Source organism: Schistocerca americana, chromosome 9 (assembly GCF_021461395.2).
Source record: "Schistocerca americana isolate TAMUIC-IGC-003095 chromosome 9, iqSchAmer2.1, whole genome shotgun sequence".
Taxonomy (NCBI): domain Eukaryota; kingdom Metazoa; phylum Arthropoda; class Insecta; order Orthoptera; family Acrididae; genus Schistocerca; species Schistocerca americana.
Window position 1 is genome coordinate 189,153,580 of NC_060127.1, and position 15,330 is coordinate 189,168,909.

Below are 15,330 nucleotides of genomic sequence, written 5' to 3' on the forward strand. Positions count from 1 at the left end.
CTTATTGACGATGAAGCACAGAAATAGCATCTGATTTTATACAAAAGGCACAATGCCGACTTAAGTACAAGAGGACTGACACTCTACTAACTATGGTTTAAACCTCTCCTGTGAGTCCAGTTTTAGATTCCGATGCTTCACTTCAGGTTTACTGTATACCTTGGACCTTATTATTAACGATGAAGCACAGAAATCCCATCTGAATTTAATACAAAAGGCATAATGCCGACTTAAGTACAAGAGGACTGACACTCTAACTTTCTATGATTTGAACCTCTCCTGTGAGTTGAGTTTTAGATTCCGATGCTTCACTTCAAGTTTCCTGTATACCTTGGACTTTCTTATTGACGATGAAACACAGAAATTGCATACGAATTTATAACTAATGGCACAATGCCGATTTTCGTACAAGAGGACTGACACTCTAACAATCTATGATATGAACCTCTCCTGTGAGTCGAGTTTTAGATTCCGATGCTTCATTTCAGATTTACTGTATACCTTGGACCTCCTTATTGACGATGAAACACAGAAATTGCTTCCGAATTTAATACAAAAGGCATAATTCCGACTTAGTTACAAGAGGACTGACACTCTAATTTTCTATGATTTAAACCTCTCCTGTGAGTCCAGTTTTAGATTCCGATGCTTCACTTCAGGTTTACTGTACACCTTGGACCTTCTTATTGACGATGAAACACAGAAATTGTATCCGAATTTAATTCAAAAGGCACAATGCCGACTGAAGTACAAGAGGACAGACACTCTAACTTTCTATGATTTGTACCTCTCCTGTGAGTCCAGTTTTAGTTTCCGATGCTTCCCTTCAGGTTTACTGTATACCTTGGACCTTCTTATCGACGATGAAACACAGACTTTGCTTCCGAATTTAATTCGAAAGACACAATGCCGACTTAAGTACAAGAGGACTGACACTGTAACTTTCTATGATTTAAACCTCTCCTGTGGGTCCATTTTTAGATTCCGATGCTTCACTTCAGGTTTACCGTATACCTTGGACCTTCTTATTGACGATGAAGCACAGAAATAGCATCCGATTTTATACAAAAGGCACAATGCCGTCTTAAGTACAAGAGGACTGACACTCTAACTATCTGTGATTTGAACCTCTCCTGTGAGTCCAGTTTTAGATTCCGATGCTTCACTTCAGGATTACTGTATACCTTCGACCTTCTTATTGACGATGAAACACAGAACTTGTATCCGAATTTAATACAAAAGCACAATGCCGACTTATGTATTAGATGAATGACACTCTAACTTTCTATGATTTGAACCTCTCCTGTGAGTCCAGTTTTAAATTCCGATGCTTCACTTCAGGTTTACTGTATATCTTGGTCCTTCTTATTGACGATGAAACACGGAAATTGCATCCGATTTTAATACAAAAGGCACAATGCCGACTTAAGTACAAGAGGACTGATGATGATGATGATGAGCGTTTGGCGTCATTGGCCGGGAGGCCCCTCGCGGGGCAGTTCCGCCCGCCATATCGCAGGTCTTATTACATTCGGCGCCACATTGGGCGACCTGCACGCCGGGTGGGGATGAAATGATGATGAACACAACACAACACCCAGTCCCTGAGCGGAGAAAATCTCCGACCCAGCCGGGAATCGAACCCGGGCCCAGAGGACGGCAATCCGTCACGCAGACCACTCAGCTACTGGGGCGGACACAAGAGGACTGACACTCTAACTTTCTATGATTTAAACCTCTCCTGTGAGTCCGACGCTTCACTTCAGGTTTACTGTATCCCTTGGTCCTTCTTATTGACGAAGAAACACAGAAATTGCATCCGAATTTAATACAAAAGGCAGAATGCCGACTTCAGTACAAGAGGACTGACCCTCTAACGTCCTAAGATTTAAACCTCTCCTGTGAGTCCAGTTTTAGATTCTGATGATTCACTTTAGGTTTCCTGTATACCTTGGACCGTCTTATTGACGATAAAACACAGAAATTACATCCGAATATAATACAAAAGGCACAATGCCGACTTATGTACAAGAGAACTGACACTCTAACTTTCTATGATTTGTACCTCTCCTGTGAGTCCAGTTTTACATTCCGGTGGTTCACTTCAGGTTTACTGCATACCTTGGACCTTCTTATTGACGATGAAACACGGAAACTGCTTCCGAATTCAATTCAAAAGGCACAATGCCGACTTAAGTACAAGAGGACTGCACTCTAACTTTCTATGATTTGAACCTCTCCTGTGAGTCCAGTTTTAGATTCCGATGCTCCACTTCAGGTTTACTGTATCCCTTGGTCCTTCTTATTGACGATGAAACACGGAAATTGCATCCGAATTTAATACAAAAGGCAGAATGCCTACTTAAGTAAAAGAGGACTGACACTCTAACTTTCTGAGATTTAAACCTCTCCTGTGAGTCCAGTTTTAGACTCCGATGCTTTACTTCATTTTTACTGTATACCTTGGACCTTCTTATTGACGATGAAGCACAGAAATTGCATCTGAATTTAATGCAAAAGGCACATTGCCGACTTAAGTACAAGAGGACTGATACTCTAACTTTCTATGATTTGAACCTCTCCTGTGAGTTGAGTTTTAGATTCCGATGCTCCACTTCAGGATTATTGTAAACCATGGACCTTCTTATTGACGATGAAACACAGAAATTGCATCCGAATTTAATACAAAAGGCACAATGCCGGCTTAAGTACAAGAGCACTGACACTCTAAATTTCTATGATTTGCACCTCTCCTGTGAGTCCAGTTTTAGATTCCGATGCTTCTCTTCAGGTTTACTGTATACCCTGGACCTTCTTATTGACGATGAAACACAGAAATTGCATCCGAATTTAATACAAAAAGCACAATGCCGACTTAAGTACAAGAGGACTGACACTCTAACTTTCTATGTATTGAACCTCTCCTGTGAGTCCAGTTTTGGATTCCGATGCTTCACTTCAGGTTTACTGTATCCCTGGGACCCTCTTATTGACGATGAAACACAGAAATTGCATCCGAATTTAATACAAAAGGCACAATGCCGTATTAAGTACAAGAGGACTGACACTCTAACTTTCTATGATTTGAACCTCACCTGTGAGTCAAGATTTAGATTCCGTTGCTTCACTTCAGGTTTACTGTATACCTTGGTCCTTCTTATAGACGATGAAACACAGCAATTGCATCCGAATTCAATACAAAAGGCACAATGCCGACTTAAGTACAAGAGTACTGACACTCTAACTTTCTATGATTTGAATCTTTCCTGTGAGTCCAGTTTTAGATTCCGATGCTTCACTTCAGGTTTACTGTACACCTTGGACCTTCATATTGACGATGAATCACAGATATTGCATCCGAATTTAATACAAAAGGCACAATGCCCACTTAAGTACAAGAGGACAGACACTCTAACTTTCTATGATTTGAACCTCTCATGTGGGTCGAGTTTTAGATTCCGATGCTTTACGTCAGGTTTACTGTATACCTTGGACCTTCATACTGACGATGAAACACAGAAATTGCATCCGAATTTAATACAAAAGGTACAATGCCGACTTAAGTACAAGAGTACTGACACTCTAACTTTCTATGATTTGAACCTCTCCTGTGACTCCAGTTTTAGATTCCGATGCTTCACTTCAGGTTTACTGTATCCCTCGGACCTGCTTATTGACGATGAAACACAGAAATTGCAGCCGAATTTAATACAAAAGGCACAATGCCGACTCAAGTACAAGAGGAATGCACTCTAACTTTCTATGATTTGAACCTCTCCTGTGAGTCCAGTTTTAGATTCCGATGCTTCACTTCAGGTTTACTGTATCCCTTGGTCCTTCTTATTTACGATGAAACACGGAAATTACATCCGAATTTAATACAAAAGGCAGAATGCCTACTTAAGTACAAGTGGACTGACTCTCTAACTTTCTAAGATTTAAACCTCTCCTGTGAGTCCAGTTTTAGACTCCGATGCTTCACTTTCTGGTTTACTGTTTCCCTTGGACCTTCTTATTGACTATGAAACACAGAAATTGCATCCGAATTTAATACAAAAGGCACAATGCCAACTTAAGTACAAGAAGACTGAAATGTAACTTTCTATGACTTAAACCTCTCCTGTGAGTCTAGTTTTAGATTCCGATGCTTCACTTCAGGTTTACGGTATACCTTGGATCTTCTTATTGACGATGAAGCACAGAAATTGCATCTGAATTTAATACAAAAGGCACATTGCCGACTTCAGTACAAGAGGACTGACACTCTAACTTTCTATGATTTGAACCTCTCCTGTGAGTTGAGTTTTAGATTCCGATGCTCCACTTCAGGTTTACTGTAAACCTTGGACCTTCTTATTGACGATGAAACACAGAAATTGCATCCGAATTTACTACAAAAGGCACAATGCCGGCTTAAGTACAAGAGAACTGACACTCTAACTTTCTATGATTTGTACCTCTCCTGTGAGTCCGGTTTTAGATTCCGATGCTTCTCTTCAGGTTTACTGTATACCTTGGACCGTCTTATTGACGATGAAACACAGAAATAGCATCCGAATTTAATACAAAAGGCACAATGCCGACTTAAGTACAAGAGGACTGACACTCTAACTTTCTATATATTGAACCTTTCCTGTGAGTCCAGTTTTGGATTCCGATGCTTCACTACAGGTTTACTGTATCCCTGGGACCCTCTTATTGACGATGAAACACAGAAATTGCATCCGAATTTAATACAAAAGGCACAATGCCGTATTAAGTACAAGAGGACTGACACTCTAACTTTCTATGATTTGAATCTCACCTGTGACTCAAGATTTAGATTCCGTTGCTTCACTTCGGGTTTACTGTATACCTTGGTCCTTCTTATTGACGATGAAACACAGCAATTGCATCCGAATTCAATACAAAAGGCACAATGCCGACTTAAGTACAAGAGTACTGACACTCTAACTTTCTGTGATTTGAACCTCTCCTGTGAGTCTAGTTTTAGATTCCGATGCTTCACTTCAGGTTTAATGTATACCTTGGACCATCTTATTGGTGATGAAACACAGAAATTGCATCCGAATTTATTACAAAAGGCACAATGCCGACTGAAGTACAAGAGGACTGACACTATAACTTTCTATGATTTGAACCTCTCCTGTGAGTCCAGTTTTAGATTCCGATGCTTTACTTCAGGATTACTGTATACCTTCGACCTTCTTATTGACGATGAAACACAGAAATTGTATCCGAATTTAATACAAAAGCACAATGCCGACTTAAGTACTAGATGAATGACACTCTAACTTTCTATGATTTGAACCTCTCCTGTGAGTCCAGTTTTAGATTCCGATGCTTCACTTCAGGTTTACTGTATACCTTGGACCTTCTTGTTGACGATGAAACACAGAAATTGCATCCGAATTTAATACAAAAGGCACAAAGCCGACTTAAGTACAAGTGGACTGACACTCTACTAACTATGATTTAAACCTCTCCTGTGTGTCCAGTTTTAGATTCCGATGCTTCACTTCAGGTTTACTGTATACCTTGGACGTTCATATTGACGATGAAACACAGAAATTGCATCCGAATTTAATACAAAAGGCACAATGCCGACTTAGGTACAAGAGGACTGACACTCTAACTTTCTATGATTTGAACCTTTCCTGTGAGTTGAGTTTCAGATTCCGATGCTGCACTTCAGGTTTACTGTATACCTTGGACGTTCTTATTGACGATGGAACACAGAAATTGCATCCGAATTTTATACAAAAGGCACAATACCGGCTTAAGTACAAGAGGACTGACACTCCAACTTTCTATGATTTAGACCTATCCTGTGAGTCCAGTTTTAGATTCCGATGCTTCACTTCAGGTTAAATGTATACCTTGGACCTTCTTATTGACGATGAAACACAGAAATTGCATCCGAATTTAATACAAGAGGCACAATGACGACTTAAGTACAAGAAGACTGACACTCTAACTTTCTACGATTTGAACTTCTCCTGTGAGTTTAGTTTTAGATTCCGATGCTTCACTTCAGGTTTACTTTATGCCTTGCACGTTCTTATTGACGATGAAACACAGAAATTGCATCCGAATTTAATGCAAAAGGCACAATGCCGACTTAAGTACAAGAGGACTGAAACTCTAACTTTCTATGATTTGAACCTCTTCGATGAGTCCAGTTTTAGTTTCCGCCACTTCACTTCAGGTTTACTGTATCCCTTAGAACTTCTTATTGGCGATGACACACAGATATTGCATCCGAATTTAATACAAAAGGCACAATGCCGACATAAGTACATGAGGACTGACACTCTAATTTTCTATGATTTGAACCTCTCCTGGGTGTCCAGTTATAGATTCCGATGCTTCACTTCGGGTTTACTGTATCCCTTGGACCTTCTTATTGACGATGAAACACAGAAATTGCATCCGAATTTAATACAAAAGGCACAATGCCGACTTAAGTACAAGAGGACTGACACTCTTACTTTCTGTGATTTGAACCTCTCCTCTGAGTCCAGTTTTAGATTCCGATGCTTCACTTCAGGTTTACTGTATACCTTGGACAATCTTATTGACGATGAAACACTGAAATTGCATCCGAATTTAATAGAAAAGGCACAATGCCGCCTTAAGTACAAGAGGACTGACACTCAAACTTTCTATGATTTAAACCTCTCCTGTGGGTCCAGTTTTAGATTCCGATGCTTCACTTCAGGTTTACCGTATACCTTGGACCTTCTTATTGACGATGAAGCACAGAAATAATATCCGATTTTATACAAAAGGCACAATGTCGACTTAAGTACAAGAGGACTGACACTCTAACTTTCTGTGATTTGAACCTCTCCTGTGAGTCCAGTTTTAGATTCCGATGCTTCACTTCAGGTTTACTGTATACCTTGGACAGTCGTATTGACGATAAAACACAGAAATTGCATCCGAATTTAATACAAAAGGCACAATGCCGACTTATGAACAGGAGGACTGACACTCTAACTTTCTATGATTTGTACCTCTCCTGTGAGTCCAGTTTTACATTCCGGTGCTTCACTTCAGGTTTACTGTATCCCTCGGACCTTCTTATTGACGATGAAGCACAGAAATTGCATCCGAAATTAATACAAAAGCACAATGCCGTCTTAAGTACAAGAGGACTGACACTCTAACTTTCTATGATTTGAGCCTCTCCTATGAGTCCAGTTTTAGATTCCGATGCTTCACTTCAGGTTTACTGTATCATTTGGACCTTCTTATTGACGAAGAAACACAGAAATTGCATTCGAATTTAATACAAAAGGCACAATGCCGACTTAAGTACAAGAGGACTGACACACTAACTTTCTATGATTTAAACCTCTCCTGTGAGTCCGATGCTTCACTTCAGGTTTACTGTATCCCTTGGTCCTTCTTATTGACGAAGAAACACAGAAATTGCTTCCGAATTTAATACAAAAGGCACAATGCCGACTTATGAACAGGAGGACTGACACTCTAACTTTCTATGATATGTACCTCTCCTGTGAGTCCAGATTTATATTCCGGTGCTTCAATTCAGGTTTACTGTATACCTTGGACCTTCTTATTGACGATGAAACACAGAAACTGCATCCGAATTTAATTCAAAAGGCACAATGCCGACCTAAGTACAAGAGGACTGACACTCTAACTTTCTATGATTTGTACCTCTCCTGTGAGTCCAGTTTTAGATTCCGATGCTTCACTTCAGGTTTACTGTACACCTTGGACCTTCTTATTGACGATGAAACACAGAAATTGCATCCGCATTTAATACAAAAGGCACAAAGCCGACTTAAGTACAAGAGGACTGAAACTCTAACTTTCTACGATTTGAACGTCTCCTGTGAGTCCAGTTTTAAATTCCGATGCTTCACTTTAGGTTTACTGTATTCCCTGGACCTTCTTATTGACGATGAAACACAGAAATTGCAACCGAATTTAATACAAAAGGCACAATGCAGACTTATGTACAAGAGGACTGAAACTCTAACTTTCTATGATTTAAACCTCTTCGGTGATTCCAGTTTTAGATTCCGCCGCTTCACTTCAGGTTTACTGTATCCCTTAGAACTTCTTACTGGCGATGACACACAGAAATTGCATCCGAATTTAATACAAAAGGCACAATGCCGACTTAAGTACGTGAGGACTGACACTCTAATTTTCTATGATTTGAACCTCTCCTGGCTGTCCAGTTATAGATTCTGATGCTTCACTTCAGGTTTACTGTATCCCTTGGACCCTCTTATTGACGATGAAACACAGAAATTGCATCCGAATTTAATACAAAAGGCACAATGCCGACTTAAGTACAAGAGGACTGACACTCTAACTTTCTATGATTTGAACCTCTCCTCTGAGTCCAGTTTTAGATTCCGATGCTTCACTTCAGGTTTACTGGATCCCTTGGACAATCTTATTGACGATGAAACACTGAAATTGCATCCGAATTTAATAGAAAAGGCACAATGCCGACTTAAGTACAACAGGACTGACACTCTAACTTTCTATGATTTGTACCTCTCCTGTGAGTCCAGTTTTAGATTCCGATGCTTCACTTCAGGTTTACTGTACACCTTGGACCTTCTTATTGACGATGAAACACAGAAATTGCATCCGAATTTAATACAAGAGGCACAATGACGACTTAAGTACAAGAGGACTGACACTCTAACTTTCTATGATTTGAACTTCACCTGTGAGTTGACTTTTAGATTCCGATGCTTCACTTCAGGTTTACTTTATGCCTTGGACGTTATTATTGACGATGAAACACAGAAATTGCATCCGAATTTAATACAAAAGGCACAATGCCGACTTAAGTACAAGAGGACTGATACTCTAACTTTCTATGATTTGAACCTCTTCGGTGAGTCCAGTTTTAGATTCCGCCGCTTCACTTCAGGTTTACTGTATCCCTTAGAACTTCTTATTGGCGATGACACACAGAAATTGCATCCGAATTTAATACAAAAGGCACAATGCCGACTTAAGTACATGAGGACTGACACTCTAATTTTCTATGATTTGAACCTCTCCTGTGTGTCCAGTTATAGATTCCGATGCTTCACTTCAGGTTTACTGTATCCCTTGGACGTTCTTATTGACGATGAAACACAGAAATTGCATCCGGATTTAATACAAAAGGCACAATGCCGACTTAAGTACAAGAGGACTGACACTCTAACTTTTTTATGATTTGAACCTCTCCTCCGAGTCCAGTTTTAGATTCCGATGCTTCGCTTCAAGTTTACCGTATACTTTGGACATTCATATTGATGATGAAGCACAGAAATCGCATCCGATTTTATACAAAAGGCACAATGCCGACTTAAGTACAAGAGGACTGTCACTCTACTAACTATGATTTAAACCTCTCCTGTGAGTCCAGTTTTAGAACCCGATGCTTCACTTCAGGTTTACTGTATACCTTGGACGTTCATATTGACGATGAAACACAGAAATTGCATCCGAATTTAATACAAAAGGCACAATGCCGACTTAGGTACAAGAGGACTGACACTCTAACTTTCTATGATTTGAACCATTCCTGTGAGTTGAGTTTCAGATTCCGATGCTTCACTTCAGGTTTACTGTATACCTTGGACGTTCTTATTGACGATGAAACACAGAAATTGCATCCGAATTTTATACAAAAGGCACAATGCCGGCTTAAGTACAAGAGGACTGACACTCCAACTTTCTATGATTTAAACCTATCCTGTGAGTCCAGTTTTAGATTCCGATGCTTCACTTCAGGTTTACTGTATACCTTGGACCCTCTTATTGACGATGAAACACAGAAATTGCATCCGAATTTAATACAAGAGGCACAATGACGACTTAAGTACATGAGGACTGACACTCTAATTTTCTATGATTTGAACCTCTCCTGGGTGTCCAGTTATAGGATCCGATACTTCACTTCAGGTTAACTGTATCCCTTGGACCTTCTTATTGACGATGAAACACAGAAATTGCATCCGAATTTAATACAAAAGGCACAATGCCGACTTAAGTACAAGAGGATTGACACTCTTACTTTCTATGATTTGAACCTCTCCTCTGAGTCCAGTTTTAGATTCCGATGCTTCACTTCAGGTTTACTGTATCCCTTGGACAATCTTATTGACGATGAAACACTGAAATTGCATCCGAATTTAATAGAAAAGGCACAATGCCGACTTAAGTACAAGAGGACTGACACTCTAACTTTCTATGATTTAAACCTCTCCTGTGGGTCCAGTTTTAGATTCCGATGCTTCACTTCAGGTTTACCGTATACCTTGGACCTTCTTATTGACGATGAAGCACAGAAATAACATCCGATTTTATACAAAAGGCACAATGCCGACTTAAGTACAAGAGGACTGACACTCTAACTTTCTGTGATTTGAACCTCTCCTGTGAGTCCAGTTTTAGATTCCGATGCTTCACTTCAGGTTTACTGTATACCTTGGACAGTCTTATTGACGATATAACACAGAAATTGCATCCGAATTTAGTACAAAAGGCACAATGCCGACTTATGAACAGGAGGACTGACACTCTAACTTTCTATGATTTGTACCTCTCCTGTGAGTCCAGTTTTACATTCCGATGCTTCACTTCAGGTTTACTGTATCACTTGGACCTTCTTATTGACGAAGAAACACAGAAATTGCATTCGAATTTAATACAAAAGGCACAATGTCGACTTAAGTGCAAGAGGACAGACACACTAACTTTCTATGATTTAAACCTCTCCTGTGAGTCCGATGCTTCACTTCAGGTTTACTGTATCCCTTGGTCCTTCTTATTGACGACGAAACACAGAAATTGCTTCCGAATTTAATACAAAAGGCACAATGCCGACTTATGAACAAGAGGACTGACACTCTAACTTTCTATGATTTGTACCTCTCCTGTGAGTCCAGTTTTATATTCCGGTGCTTCAATTCAGGTTTACTGTATACCTTGGACCTTCTTATTGACGATGAAACACAGAAATTGCATCCGAATTTAATACAAGAGGCACAATGACGACTTAAGTACAAGAGGACTGACACTCTAACTTTCTATGATTTGAACTTCTCCTGTGAGTTGAGTTTTAGATTCCGATGCTTCACATCAGGTTTACTTTATGCCTTGGACGTTCTTATTGACGATGAAACACAGAAATTGCATCCGAATTTAATACAAAAGGCACAATGCAGACTTATGTACAAGAGGACTGAAACTCTAACTTTCTATGATTTAAACCTCTTCGGTGATTCCAGTTTTAGATTCCGCCGCTTCACTTCAGGTTTACTGTATCCCTTAGAACTTCTTACTGGCGATGACACACAGAAATTGCATCCGAATTTAATACAAAAGGCACAATGCCGACTTAAGTACATGAGGACTGACACTCTAATTTTCTATGATTTGAACCACTCCTGGGTGTCCAGTTATAGATTCCGATGCTTCACTTCAGGTTTACTGTATCCCTTGGACCCTCTTATGGACGATGAAACACAGAAATTGCATCCGAATTTAATACAAAAGGCACAATGCCGACTTAAGTACAAGAGGACTGACACGCTAACTTTCTATGATTTGAACCTCTCCTCTGAGTCCAGTTTTAGATTCCGATGCTTCACTTCAGGTTTACTGGATCCCTTGGACAATCTTATTGACGATGAAACACTGAAATTGCATCCGAATTTAATAGAAAAGGCACAATGCCGACTTAAGTACAAGAGGACTGACACTCTAACTTTCTATGATTTGTACCTCTCCTGTGAGTCCAGTTTTAGATTCCGATGCTTCACTTCAGGTTTACTGTACACCTTGGACCTTCTTATTGACGATGAAACACAGAAATTGCATCCGAATTTAATACAAGAGGCACAATGACGACTTAAGTACAAGAGGACTGACACTCTAACTTTCTATGATTTGAACCTGTTCGGTGAGTCCAGTTTTAGATTCCGATGCTTCACTTCAGGTTTACTTTATCCCTTGGACAATCTTATTGACGATGAAGCACCGAAATTGCATCCGAATTTAATACGAAAGGCACAATGCCGGCTTAAGTACAAGGGGACGGACACTCTAACTTTCTATGATTTAAACCTCTCCTGTGGGTCCAGTTTAAGATTCCGATGCTTCACTTCAGGTTTACCTTATACTTTGGACCTTCTTATTGACGATGAAGCACAGAAATAGCATCCGATCTTATACAAAAGGCACAATGCCGACTTAAGTACAAGAGGACTGACACTCTACTAACTATAATTTAAACCTCTCCTGTGAGTCCAGTTTTAGATTCCGATGCTTCACTTCAGGTTTACTGTATCGCTTGGACCTTCTTATTGACGATGAAACACAGAAATTGCATCCGAATTTAATACAAAAGGCACAATGCCGACTTAAGTACAAGAGGACTGACACTCTAACTTTCTATGATTTGAACCTCTCCTCTGAGTCCAGTTTTAGATTCCGATGCTTCGCTTCGGGTTTACTTTATCCCTTGGACAATCTTATTGACGATGAAACACTGAAATTGCATCCGAATTTAATACAAAAGGCACAATGCCGATTTAAGTACAAGGGGACGGACACTCTAACTTTCTATGATTTAAACCTCTCCTGTGGGTCCAGTTTAAGATTCCGATGCTTCACTTCAGGTTTACCGTATACTTTGGACCTTCTTATTGACGATGAGGCACAGAAATAGCATCCGATTTTATACAAAAGGCACAATGCCGACTTAAGTACAAGAGGACTGACACTCTACTAACTATGATTTAAACCTCTCCTGTGAGTCCAGTTTTAGATTCCGATGCTTCACTTCAGGTTTACTGTATACCTTGGACCTTCATATTGACGATGAAACACAGAAATTGCATCCGAATTTAATACAAAAGGCACAATGCCGACTTAGGTACAAGAGGACTGACACTCTAACTTTCTATGATTTGAACCATTCCTGTGAGTTGAGTTTTAGATTCCGATGCTTCACTTCAGGTTTACTGTATACCTTGGACCTTCTTATTGACGATGAAACACAGAAATTGCATCCGAATTTTATACAAAAGGCACAATGCTGACATAAGTACAAGAGGACTGACACTCCAACTTTCTATGATTTAAACCTATCCTGTGAGTCCAGTTTTAGATTCCGATGCTTCACTTCAGGTTTACTGTATCGCTTGGACCTTCCTATTGACGATGAAACACAGAAATTGCATCCGAATTTAATACAAAAGGCACAATGCCGACTTAAGTACAAGAGGACTGACACTCTAACTTTCTATGATTTGAACCTCTCCTCTGAGTCCAGTTTTAGATTCCGATGCTTCGCTTCAGGTTTACTTTATCCCTTGGACAATCTTATTGACGATGAAACACTGAAATTGCATCCGAATTTAATACAAAAGGCACAATGCCGATTTAAGTACAAGGGGACGGACACTCTAACTTTCTATGATTTAAACCTCTCCTGTGGGTCCAGTTTAAGATTCCGATGCTTCACTTCAGGTTTACCGTATACTTTGGACCTTCTTATTGACGATGAAGCACAGAAATAGCATCCGATTTTATACAAAAGGCACAATGCCGACTTAAGTACAAGAGGACTGACACTCTACTAACTATGATTTAAACCTCTCCTGTGAGTCCAGTTTTAGATTCCGATGCTTCACTTCAGGTTTACTGTATACCTTGGACCTTGATATTTACGATGAAACACAGAAATTGCATCCGAATTTAATACAAAAGGCACAATGCCGACTTAGGTACAAGAGGACTGACACTCTAACATTCTATGATTTGAACCATTCCTGTGAGTTGAGTTTTAGATTCCGATGCTTCACTTCAGGTTTACTGTATCCCTTGGACCTTCTTATTGACGATGAAACACAGAAATTGCATCTGAATTTTATACAAAAGGCACAATGAAGGCATAAGTACAAGAGGACTGACACTCCAACTTTCTATGATTTAAACCTATCCTGTGAGTCCAGTTTTAGATTCCGATGCTTCACTTCAGGTTTACTGTATACCTTGGACCTTCATATTGACGATGAAACACAGAAATTGGATCCGAATTTAATAGAAAAGGCACAATGCCGACTTAGATACAAGAGGACTGACACTCTAACTTTCTATGATTTGAACCATTCCTGTGAGTTGAGTTTTAGATTCCGATGTTTCACTTCAGGTTTACTGTATACCTTGGACCTTCTTATTGACGATGAAACACAGAAATTGTAACCGAATTTTATACAAAAGGCACAATGAAGGCATAAGTACAAGAGGACTGACACTCCAACTTTCTATGATTTAAACCTATCCTGTGAGTCCAGTTTTAGATTCCGATGCTTCACTTCAGGTTCACTGTATAACTTGGACCTTCGTATTGACGATGAAACACAGAAATTGCATCCGAATTTAATACAAGAGGCACAATGACGACTTAAGTACAAGAGGACTGACACTCTAACTTTCTGTGATTTGAACCTCTCCTGTGAGTCCAGTTTTAGATTCCGATGCTTCACTTCAGGTTTACTGTATACCTTGGACCGTCTTATTGACGATAAAACATAGAAATTGCATCCGAATTTAATACAAAAGGCACAATGCCGACTTATGAACAAGAGGACTGACACTCTAACTTTCTATGATTTGTACCCCTCCTGTGAGTCCAGTTTTAGATTCCGATGCTTCACTTCAGGTTTACTGTATCACTTGGACCTTCTTATTGACGAAGAAACACAGAAATTGCATTCGAATTTAATACAAAAGGCACAATGCCAACTTAAGTACAAGAGGACTGACACACTAACTTTCTATGATTTAAACCCCTCCTGTGAGTCCGATGCTTCACTTCAGGTTTACTGTATCCCTTGGTCCTTCTTATTGACGAAGAAACACAGAAATTGCATCCGAATTTAATACAAAAGGCAGAATGCCAACTTAAGTACAAGAGGACTGACACTCTAACGTCCTAAGATTTAAACCTCTCCTGTGAGTCCAGTTTTAGATTCTAATGATTCACTTTAGGTTTCCTGTATACCTTGGACAGTCTTATTGACGATAAATCACAGAAAACGCATCCGAATGTAATACAAAAGGCACAATGCCGACTTATGAACAAGAGGACTGACACTCTAACTTTCTATGATTTGTACCTCTCCTGTGAGTCCAGTTTTACATTCCGGTGCTTCACTTCAGGTTTACTGTATACCTTAGACCTACTTATTGACGATGAAACACAGAAATTGCATCCGCATTTAATACAAAAGGCACAAAGCAGACTTAAGTACAAGAGGACTGAAACTC